This window comes from Salvelinus sp. IW2-2015, unplaced genomic scaffold (assembly GCF_002910315.2).
Source record: "Salvelinus sp. IW2-2015 unplaced genomic scaffold, ASM291031v2 Un_scaffold5425, whole genome shotgun sequence".
Classification (NCBI taxonomy): Eukaryota; Metazoa; Chordata; class Actinopteri; order Salmoniformes; family Salmonidae; genus Salvelinus; species Salvelinus sp. IW2-2015.
The window spans coordinates 7,256-19,621 of NW_019946690.1; the positions used below are offsets into that span (position 1 = coordinate 7,256).

Sequence of the window (12,366 nt, forward strand, 5' to 3'; positions counted from 1 at the left end):
ATGATGGTGGTGGTGATAATGATGGTGGGTGATGAATGATGGTGGAGGTGATGATGATGGTGGTGGTGATGATGATGGTGGAGGTGATGATGATATGATGGTGGTGTTATGATGATGATGGTGGTGGTGATGATGGTAGTAGTGGTGGTGATGATTTGAACATCTTGGCCAGTTTTGTTATAATTCCACCTGGCACAGCCAGAAGAGGACTGGCCACCCCTCATAGCCTGGTTCTCTCTAGGTTTCTTCCTAGGTTTTGCCTTTCTAGGGAGTTTTTCCTAGCCACCGTGCTTCTACACCTGCATTGCTTGCTGTTTGGGTTTTAGGCTGGGTTCTGTACAGCACTTTGAATATCAGCTGATGTAAGAAGGGCTATATAAATACATTTGATTTGATTTGATGGTGGTGGTGGTGATGGTGATGATGATGGTGGAGGTGATGATGATGGGGATGGTGGTGGTGGTAATGATGGTGGTAGGGGTGGTGATGATGATGATGATGATGATGATGGTGGTGGTGGTGAGGATGATGATGGTGATGGTTATGATGATGGTGGTAGCGGTGGTGAGGATGATGATGGTGGTAGTTATGATGATGTTGGTGACGATGATGATGATGATGACAGTGGTGATGATGATGATGACGATGGTGGTGATGATGATGATGACGGTGGTGATGATGATGACAGTGATGATGATGATGAATACTCTCCTCCCCCTTCCTTCTCTCCCTGTACAGGCCAGAGAGCCCAAGGCTCTGATGAAGATCCACACCCTGAACGCCTCCTTCCAGCCTGGGAAGATAGGCCAGCCCCACGGCCTGCAGGTCACCTATCTGAAGGACAACAGCACTAGGAACATCTTTGTCTACCACAAGGATGGCAAGGTGAGGTGAACAAATTTGAGGCAATGTTGTGTGGTCGTTGGGTGTTCGCTTGGCTGCTGCTGGACACAAATAGACAGTCAGGAATGTACAGTCGACTCCTGGACTCATGTTCATTAGGGTGCACAACAGAATAAAAAAGAACATTCGGKTCTAGAAACGAAAATGACGTCTCTTATTGGATGAGTTGAAGTAGTCCCTCCCTGTTCCAGTTCGTTTTTCTTCTGTTTGGTGTCTAATGAACACGACCCTGAGCATTGCAGGTCAACAGTKCCWTATCAAGTACATTCTCTTGACTTGCTCTGGATATCTGCATGCTCCGGAATGGTTCATTTGCATTCACAGCAGTCCCACYAAATTACATTCATCTAGGTCATGTTTGTTTAGCACACTGTAGCAAAATATTTTTCAACGGAAAACATAAATGAGCATTTCTTATTGGTCAAGTTCAGTAAGTACCTCKCTGGTTCACTCAGTTTTAAAGCATTTTCTTCTGTTTCCTGGAGAACACCACCCAGGAGTGGACTGTCTATCAACTGTCAGAAGCATTTGTGTTGTGAAGCGGCTGGCAGCTGAGTAGGAGTATATTTCCCTCTGCAGGACATACGTTGCAATTGCATGCCTTTAAATACACCCTAAACCCAGTAGGAAATATTCTGAAATCACAGTCGACTGCTGTTCACAGTAATGGTGGATTATTGCCAGGAAAGAGTCTCTATCGGGTGTCAGTGTGTATGGAGATTGGGTCGTGTTCAGTGTAGGTAGCACAAAAAGTTGCCTTTCTTTTCATGCCCATTGAACAGGACCCAGATCATGTTAGCATGTCTGTTGTGTTTTAAGGAAATGGTGGACTGGTTCAACGCCATCAGAGCAGCCAGATTTCACTACCTACAGGTCGCTTTCCCTGGGGCCCACCACYCTGATGTGAGTCTCTCTCATTATCTTATTGTTCTCTCATTAATCCCTCAGTCCCTTRCTCTCTAGTATACACAGCTTTATATACAGCTGGCCCAATTCTGCTCCCTACCCCTTCTCCTTGTCCTTAACCCTTCAATGTTTGCATATCCCAAGGGTCTTGATAGATATAAGCAGTGTACTGGTGCATCTTCCATCATATTCCTTATACCTTATGGATCTGCAAACATGGAAGGGTTAGGGCCAATGGGAAGGGGTAGGGAGGGAATTGGGACTGGCTACACACACCCTCACATGGTCACAGAATAAAACATTTCTCCTTCTTCTCATGTATTCGTCCAGTTGGTGCCAAAGCTAACACGAAACTACATCAAGGAAGGCTACATGGAGAAGACGGGCCCAAAGGTGAAGTCTTTTAATACATACACTTTAGTTACTTACACTTCTAGTTACTTACACTTTAGTTACCTACACTTAGTTACTTACACTTAGTTTACTTACACTTTAGTTACTTACCACTTTAGTTACTTTGTGACACAGCACTTAATGCTTCTAACTTCATCAGCCCATCAGGTTTCACTGCGAATGGGGTTTAATTTGTACCACACAAACCTACCGCATTAATAATGGCCATACAACCTCAGCCAAGTATATTTGCAGGGCCTGTGAGCTGAATGCTTGCCTTGTACTGCTTGTGTGGATAATGTATTGTTATTCCAGTATGTGATCCTGTATGTAAGCAAAGAAAGCCATTAGTTAAGAGAGTACAATAATAGTGCCTTATCACAGTTGTAAACAACTGTTACAGTTACAAGAGTACTGTATTGTACTCTCTTCATTAAAGAGGTTATACGGATCTTTGCCTCTGGGGGGGGGGGGGGGCTCTGAACTAAAAAGGGTCCCCTAAATAGACAGACATATTGCCCAGGAAATGACCTCATGGACAGAAAGACATTTACATTTACATTACATTTTAGTCATTTAGCAGACGCTCTTATCCAGAGCGACTTACAGTAGAGTGCATACATTTATTACATTTACATACTGAGACAAGGATATCCCTACCGGCCAAACCCTCCCTAACCCGGACGACGCTATGCCAATTGTGCCAATTGTGCGTCGCCCCACGGACCTCCGGTGCGGCGGCTGCGACAGAGCCTGGGCGTGAACCCAGAGACTCTGGTGGCGCAGCTAGCACTGCGATGCAGTGCCCTAGACCACTGCGCCACCCAAGCGGAAGAGTTACAGACAATATATTTAGGTGAATCATTAGCAACTGAACTTCTGTACAGCCTCTTTAATTCCTTCAACCTCTGTGCTTCCTGTTTCCCTCTTACAGCACACAGAGGGCTTCAAGAAGAGATGGTTCACTATGGATGACAGGAGACTCATGTACTTCAAGGGTCCTCTGGTAAGATAGTCAGTGGGTGAATGAGGTGCCATGTCATATMGGTCAAAGAGATGGTGCTGTACCATTTCAGAACWAATWGTAACACTTTATTTAGGGCTTACGGTTCAACAGGCTCCAAAATGACTGATAACAGCTCTGATTGATAATAAATGCATAATACCCATTATAAGCAGTTCATTGGTTCTTATGACAAGTCATATAAAGCAGTATGYCACTTATAGTACAGTGGTACTGAACWAATGTTATTTGCATGTCATATTATGCAAACAAACATACCCAAATGATTTATTGGACCTCATATACAATGTGGCTGGTCAGACAKACACATTACACACGTAACAGGTGCACACAGACACAGTCTTGTATAACTAACCTTTTGGGGACACACAGTTCAGTCCCATTCAAAATCCTATTTTCTCTAACCTCTAACCTCTAACCCTAATCTTAACCCTAACCCATACCCTTACCCTAAACCATACCCTTACCCTAACTAAACAACCTAACCTTTACCCTTAACCTAACCCTAACCCTAAAATGAACCCTAGCTCCTAACCCTGAACCTAAACCTAATTCTAACCCTAACACTAATTCTAACCTTAACACTAAACCCCCTAGAAATAGCATTTGACCTTGTGGGGACTAACACAATGTCCCCAGTTGGTCAAATTTTTGTTTGTTTACTATTCTTGTGGGGACTTCTGGTCCCTACAAGTATAGTTAAACACGTTCACACACACACACACCTCTCCCCCTCTCCCACAACACTGAGTCTCCTCTCCTCTCTGTTTCTTTCTGAGGATGCCTATGCGCGCGGTGAGTGTTCATTGGTAGTAAGGAGAACAGCTACACTGTGCTCCCCGCCTTCCCCATCCACCCAGGGCTACCACTGGCAGTTTGGCATCACCATAGTAACGCCCGACAGGAAGTTCCTGTTTACGTGCCGGAGACCGAGGAGGAGCAGCAGATTGGATGGCTGCCTTTCAGGGTTTTGGTGAATCGACCTATGCTGCCCCAGGAATATGCAGGTAACCATTCACATGGCTCTACCAGGATTTGTCCAAGGAAAACATATACATTTCTACATTTAGCAGACAATCTTATCCAGAGCGACTTATAAGAGAAATTAGGGTTAAGTGCCTTGCTCAAGGACATATAGACAGATTTCCCACTAGTCGGCATGGGGATTCGAGCCAGCGTCCTTTTGATTACTGGGCCAACACTCTAACCGCAGGCTACCTGCTGCCCTTTAGTTGAATAATATTTGGTGTCTTTACTATGGGTGGTATGTTGAGTAAGGTGTCCAGCATACTAATAGTGACCTAATCACCTTCCGTTGGTGGATATTTCTCGCCAATACATTTGATGCCCTTCTGATGATTGGTGAATTGAAGCTTTATGCTTCCACTGAGTTCAGGGCAGTAGGGCTATGACAGTTTATGTGGAGCTGAACCACTCTATTTTACACAGTTGATTTCTCCTGGTACCTGGTTAAGTGACTGATTAGTCTCTCTCTCTCTCACTCTCTAGTGGGAGCCAACTTTAAGCACAAGCCCTGAGAAGGAGGACAATAAGGAAAAAGAGGAAGGCTGGACATATCCCCTGGATGAAGACAGACAAATAGGATCCTTCTCCTCCTCATAAGGAGAAAAAAAAAATATTACAATTAAGGATAAACCACACAGAGCAGTAAAAGAGGAGGGAGAGAGGACTACAGAGTGTAGTCTGCCTTACCCCAAATCCTGCCCATATATAATGAACAAAAATATAAACGCAACAGGCAACAATTTCAACGATTTTACAGAGATCATTAGTCAATTGAAATAAATAAATTAGGCCCTAATCTATGGATTTCATGACTGGGCAGGGGCGCAGCCATGGGAGGCCTGGGAGGGCATAGGCCCACCCACTTGGGAGCCCAGCCAATCAGTATTGTTTTCCCCACAAAAGGGCTTTATTACAGATAGAAATACTCCTCCATTTCATCACCCGCAGGTGAAAAAGACGGATGTGGAGGTCCTGGGCTGGCGTGGTTGTGAGGCTGGTTGGACATACTGGCAAATTCTCTAAAACGACGTTGGAGATGTCTTATGGTAGAGAAATTAACATTCATTTCACTGGCAACAGCTCTGGTGGACGTTCCTGCAGTTAACATGGCAATTGCATGGTCCCTTAAAACTTGAGACATCTGTGCCATTGTGTTGTGTGAGAAAGTGCACATTTTAGATTGGCCTTTTATTGTCCCCAGCACAAGGTGCCCCTGTGTAATGATCATGCTGTTAACCATCTTCTTTATATCCCACACCTGTCAGGTGGATGGATTATCTGGCAAAGGGAGAAATGCTCACTAACAGGGATGTTAACAAATGTGTGCACAAAATTGGAGAGAAATAAGCTTTTTGTGCAAATGGAACGTTTCTGGGATCTTTTATTTCAGCTCATGAAACATGGGACCATGTTGCATTTATATTTTTGTTCAGTATAGTTGGAAAGAGAGCCCAGAATTATGTTGACCTCCTTAACTCATAGGAAGTCCCACCAAGTTGACTACATACCCTTCYATGGCGCTGCTGGTGCTGAGTGATTAGTGCTTTTTGAGGTCGGTTCGGTTTCGGTTAGATAAGAAAAMAATCAAGTATTTTTTACATTAAATGCGCTATTCATAATGTGGGTTGAATACTGTAACAACACAGAATAAAACAAATTAATAAAATTCCCATGAAGGTAGTGACTGACCATTACTGCTTATCACTTATTACCCATAATGTATTCACATTACTTAAAAATATCTCAGTTGTGTATATTACATTTGTTTAATTTGATGACTTTATTATTACATTCCAAGTCATCTCATCTCTACAGCTGCTTCCTATGCTGTCTGACAAAATCACTATTTTAGTAGTTCTTTAAAGTAAATAAGGCATACTTTATGACTGCTGAATACCAACTATCAATCCCTTAGATCATGTATGTTCAGGTAGAGATACATTGTGAAGCAACAGCTGCTCTCTATATCACCTCACGATCACGCATTCTTCTGTCTCTTCCATAGCAGCTGTAAAAGAAACACAGATGGGACAAGAAGATTCGCAATGGATTATGGTCAATGTAGTTAATTACCACGTTTTATGCACTAAACTACGTAGAATATTAGCCCTGTTGGAAACTACAACTCCCTACTATATTGCACAGTTCAGGCCGTATGCAATTTATCTCCAGAGAAACTGTGTAACCCGAACAAAATGGAATTCAAATCATTTAACCGACGTCGGTCAATTAGTTGTTCAAAAAACGAAAAATAACCGACATTCCGATTAATCGCTCAGCACTAGGCGCTGCACATGCTAAAACAGATTTTCTGGCAAGTGCACCCTCTATTCATCTCTATGACCCTGCCTCATGTATCTCTAGACTCAGCTTTGTGCCAACTCCACCCTCTTAGTCACTTTATCTTTCTGCATCGTTGGACTCAGGAGTACATCTGAAATGGCACCTTGTTCCCTATAAAGCACCTTTATAGGGCTCTGCTAGTAGTAGTACACTATAGGGAACAGGGGGCCATTTCATACGAATCAGAATCACCATTATTCACCAAGTACATTTACACATACCCAGAATGTGCCTTGGTGCTGCCAGCAGTAGACAATATACACACAGAATACAGACACAGACATCATACAGAAGGTATAACATCGGAACAGTAACCATTAAACATCAAACTGTGGAGTACAGGCTGATTACAGTGGGAATAGACCATTTACAGAGGGGCTATATCTATATAAGCAGAGGGATGGATCCTGCTGTGGATACTGTGTTGTATAGAGGTGTACATAGCGCAAAGGCAGTATAGTGCAGAATAGTATTTGAGGTCATTGATGAGAAGATTCAGTAAATCGGCCCAATGCAAAGTCATATGAATGTTCTCCTAACTGTCCTACAGTTGTCGTGAGAAAATAACTTGACCATTTACAAAAGAGATACAGCTGGTATATGTGTAATGTTGGCTCCTGGACTGATTGTACGAGTGTGATGTGGACCTTGTTTGTTAAATGACACGATATGCTAACCTGGTCCCAGATCTGTTAATGCGTTCTTGACAAGTGCTATGGCCATTCTCAAGTTGGCAAAGCCGCACTAACAGATCTGGGACCAAGCTAATGGTATGCTGCTTTCATAGTTGATAGTGAATATTTTCCTTCTTCTCTTTTGAGACTGGACTGAATAATACATTTCAAGGCCAGTGGGAACTGACTGAATGTGATGGGGCCATTTTGGTGTCTCTGGTGAATAATAACTGCTCTGTCTCTCTAGTCGTTTCCAAAACAGACATGATACTGTGGATGATTTCTTGTTCATTTCTTTGTATTGGTGCAGATGTAATATTAATTTATTTATCGCTTTGTGTTGTGAAGCTACATTCTGACAAGCACTGCAGGTACAGGAACCAAATTTTGTATTTTATAGCTGTAAATGACTAATTTGAAAGGGAGAATTGTGAATTACTTGAATTGGTTTTCTCAGTGAAGAAATAAACATTTAATAGTCAGTTGATGTTATGGGCCCTGTTCAAATACTTCAGAAATACTATTTAATATTTCAGTTGATTGTTATGGCCCTGTTCAAATACTTCAAAGAAATCTATTTAACATGTCAGTTGATGTTATGGGCCCTGTTCCAATACTCAGAAATACTATTTAATATGTCAGTTGATGTTATGGGCCCTGTTCCAATACTTCAGAAATTGCTCATCTAAAAGGAAAACATGGAAGGTGAATTTCTAAAGTATTCTAATATGTATTTTTGGTATCCTGGCTACAGGTTCTATCCATATATTGTAACTTATCTTTACCAATAGAGGGAGACAAAGTCAAAACTATGAACACACTCTTATTCAGATTTTTACATGGGGAGAATCTCAATTGGATTTGCTTGACTCCTCGCGTCCTCTACGCCGCCCTCTCCTGTGTGAAAACGTGGACACAAATGTGTTTGTTTAAATTAGACTTCCCTTCACTCGTGCACCATCAGTTAGAGAGGAATCCAAAATATGTGTAAAGTGTTAAAAACAAATGTAGCCAGACATTTTATAGACAAACAGATTTAGTAGCATATGTTTTTAAACGCGAGCATGCGTTTCTCTTCCGAGAAGAAAACAGCTGATTTTGTGGCGGATTTTCAAAGCGCTTCTACGATACGGAGCCGAGAGGATACATTTGTGCTTCCTCGCTGGGAGAAGGCTATTGAGGACACTACTCCGTTCGCCTATTAACAAAACTTGACACTCGTCTACATATGGCGACCACTTTTCGTTTTATGGGTCATGAAAAGAGAAAAGTACTTAGGATTGAGAAGAGGACAGCCTTTCTCCAATTGAGAAACTCCATGACTTCCAATGTGTTCTTTTTAAGTGACAAAAAGAGATTGAGACACATTGGATTAGATCAAGAGTCCCAAGTATTTTGTTGTCAATCTTTATTGTATTGAACTTTAATTTGAGAAGAAAGTCGTTGCACACTGAAAAGTAGTGAAACATCTCATGCAGGTATAACAATACATTGTCTGAACATCTTTTCAAGTTATGTAAATACTGTACATTTAATATTCTGCTTCTATGGATGTTGATGGTAATACACTGAAAGAACATGAAGGATCTTTGTGAATACTGATTAACCGAGAATGATAAAGAATGAGAATCAAACAACATGACATCTTAATTTGTGGTTAGAAGAAAAATAAAAATAATGTCATGTAAATACAAAAAAATCCTTGAAGATTTCTCAAAAGATATGACCCTGATTAAACATTTAAAGATGACAAACACTTTATATACATAACATTCACCATATACATATATTACAAAAATAGGCAGCAAAAGAGTATTGATGATTCAAACAACAGGAACCAATAGCCTAGTCATAAAGAATATTGCAACATATTATTGGTTCCTCCCCTTTCTTCATTATTGTATATTTCGTTCCAAATTACTGTACAACACTTTAGACAAAATTCACAAAAAATGCTTTTATTTGCTTCATTTGAGTTCTCTCTAGGTTCAAAGCTTCGTTATCAACTAGGTCTACACTTAACACAACTACAAGAGATCTAACGACCGAAGCTCGACAAACATTTACTGGCAGGAAAAGCCAATTTAATAAATTCAAGATTTTGTAATCGTAATTAGTATTTTTCCACCAGAAAAATAGATGTATGCATTAACCATAATCTATTTCTAAAACTGTAATTTACTTTAGATTTGTTGGACTTCAGAGTGATTTTGAAATTGCCACGAATCAAATTGCCTTATTTTGATTGACAGTAAGACACTACACTTTAACTTCTAAACATTTTCCATTCAATGTCTTACTTTAACCATGAATATACATTCACTACATTCGCTGTATGGGTGATCTTTAGCAAAATGCTTGTTAATGAATACTACTGTAGGAGATTAGAATTGCTGGTGAGTTGAAGTTGGCTGAAAAGGCCTGAACATATGATTACTGATGTAGAATCTTAAATTTGATCACTCTTTGTCGCTGAGAATTTCTCTGCATAGCAGAAAAGCAAATGTGTAATGTATTCAAGGTTTAAAAAGCTTCTAAAGATTGTAATTTCCACTTTAAAATGTCAGACTTGAAAATGTATCACACCCCTACAAAAATTCCATAATTTTAATCCACATAATAATTCACATTTCCTGTTGCTGCCTGGATTATTTTCCTGCGGTCAAGAACTGGCTCAAATTAAGATCCTACATCTGTACTGTGATACTGAGCCAGCCTGACAACTGACAATGACCTGACTATACACATTCGACTACATACAATATATACATTCATCCAGATACTGTACAGGAATCATTCATACAATGAGCTCTGCGGGACATTCTCACTTTTCCCTTTCTTACTATGAACACGTTGGATCAAGCAGGAGAACTGACAGCTGAGTTTACTGAGTAAGACAGTGATGGGGATTCATTCAGTTATAGGGGATTTAAGTGGTGTCCCAATAAAATATTTTTCCTGAAGTGTGCACTTGTTCACTACTTACCACAAATCTAAAAGCATTGGATTGGTGGAGGTACGGGCTAGTGTCCATCATGTTTTTTTTATACCAATCATACTAACCCCATGACTGTCTGATCCTGTTAACCCTATGACTGTCTCACCTTGACTGTCTGACCATGTTAACCCTATGACTGTATGACCCTGTTAACCCCATGACTGTCTGACCATGACTGTCTGACCCTGTTAAAACCCCATGACTGTCTGACCATGACTAGATCCTGTTACAGGGTCAGACAATCATGGGGTTAACCCCATGACTGTCTGACCCTGTTAACCCATGACTGTCTGAACATGACTGTCTGACCCTGTTAACAGGGTAAGACAGTCATGGGGTTAACAGGGTCAGACAGTCATGGGTTAACAGGGTCAGACAGTCATGGGGTTAACAGGGTCAGACTAGGTTAACAGGGTCAGACAGTCGTAGAGTTAACAGTGTCAGACAGCACTGATGGGGTAAGAGTCATGGCTGGATATTGAAGTACATTCACAGATGCAGAAGGAGGTGGAGCAGTGGGTCCCAGAAAACAGGAGGAGAGGAGAAGAGAGAAAGGAGAGGAAAAGAGAGAGGTGAGGAGAGGAGAGACGGAAGAGAGGTGAGGAGAGGAGAGACGCCTCACAGATAACCTTAGATATGGACATAATGGATTCTTTCAGAGGGCATAGAGAGGACAAAGGAAGGGCAAACTGTGTGGTTAGTGACATAGGTATATCTCGCACATGACTGGCTCTCTATCTCACAGGCTGAGGCCGCAGGTAGTCATATAACATCATCTTTTATGAGTGTAATATATCTGACGTGGAGCAAGACACGAGCTAGCACGCGACACGCACGCACACAGAGAGTGATCTAACTGCACATTCCAGCACTCTTCATCTCCTTGTTGACGTAGTCCTGAAGCTTAAACTTGGGCTCGTTGGGCTCCTTCATAGACCTGTGCTTCAGCTCTCTGAGAGAGAAAGGAAGAGATGAGAAGGGGGAGGAAAAGAGACAAAGAGATGGAATGGAGTGAGAAGTCGAGTAGGAGGAAGTGGAACAGTGTAAATTAATAGAGAGTGAGCAAGAGAGAGAAACTAACCAACTATCACACTAATCAACACAGTGCTGAAGACTATAGGGCAGGATCTAGTGGCTAGGGTCTAGTGGCTAGAGGCCAGGGTCTAGTGGCTAGAGGCTAGGATCTAGTGGCTAGAGGCCAGGGTCTAGAGGCTAGGGTCTAGTGGCTAGAGGCCAGGGTCTGAAGGCTAGAGGGCAGGGTCTAGAGGCTCGAGGCCAGGGTCTAGGGGCTAGAGGCCAGGGGTTGGAGGACAGGGTCTACGAGCTGAAGGCTAGAGGCCAGGGGCTAAAGGCTAGAGGTCAGGGGCTAAAGGCTAGATGCCAGGGTCAAAGACCGGAGGCCAGGGTCAAGGGGGTAAAGGCTAGAGGCCAGGATCTAGGGGCTAGAGGCCAGGGTCTAGGGTCTGAAGGCTAGAGGGCAGGGTCTAGAGGCTAGAGACCAGGGTCTAGGGGCTAGAAGCTAGGGTCTCGGGGCTAGAGGCCAGGGTCTAGAAGCCAGGGTCTAGGGGCTAGAAGCCAGGGTCTAGAAGCCAGGGTATAGGGGCTAGAAGCCAGGGTCTAGAGAACAGGGTCTAGTGGCTAGAGGCCAGGGTCTAGGGGCTACAGTCCAGGGTCTAGGGACTGAAGACTAGAGGCCAGAGTCTAGGAGCTAGAGCCCAGGGACTGAAGACTAAAGGCCAGGGTCTGAAGGCTAGATGCCAGGGTCTAGGGGCTGAAGGCTCGAGACCAGGGACTAGGGGCTGAAGGCTAAAGGCCAGGGACTGAAGGCTCGAGGCCTGGGTCTAGAGGCCAGGGGTTGGAGGACAGGGTCTACGAGCTGAAGGCTAGAGGCCAGGGGCTAAAGGCTAGAGGTCAGGGGCTAAAGGCTAGAGGCCAGGGTCAAAGGGCTAAAGGCCGGAGGCCAGGGTCAAGGGGCTAAAGGCCGGAGGCCAGGGTCAAGGGGCTAAAGCCCAGAGGCCGGGGTCAAGGGGTTAAAGGCTAGAGGCCAGGGGCTAAAGGCCAGAGGCCAGGGACAAGGGGCTAAAGGCTAGAGGCCAAGG

The 12,366-nt window shown here is 43.0% G+C and overlaps 1 long non-coding RNA gene and 1 pseudogene across 1 annotated transcript in view; one reads left to right on the forward strand and one right to left on the reverse strand.

The window, feature by feature from the left end:
- The first annotated feature begins 404 nt into the window (after nt 1-404).
- On the forward strand, nt 405-8,852 carry LOC112078237 (arf-GAP with dual PH domain-containing protein 1-like; annotated as a pseudogene).
- Nucleotides 8,853-9,151: 299 nt separating this feature from the next.
- The window catches only part of LOC112078236 (uncharacterized), a 9,569-nt gene continuing 6,354 nt past the window's right edge, over nt 9,152-12,366 (reverse strand). The window contains exons 2-3 of the long non-coding RNA XR_011478527.1: nt 10,523-11,219; nt 9,152-10,446 (exon numbers count right to left, since the gene is read on the reverse strand). This is a non-coding gene — a long non-coding RNA (uncharacterized lncRNA). The remainder of the gene's footprint in view (nt 10,447-10,522; nt 11,220-12,366) is intronic.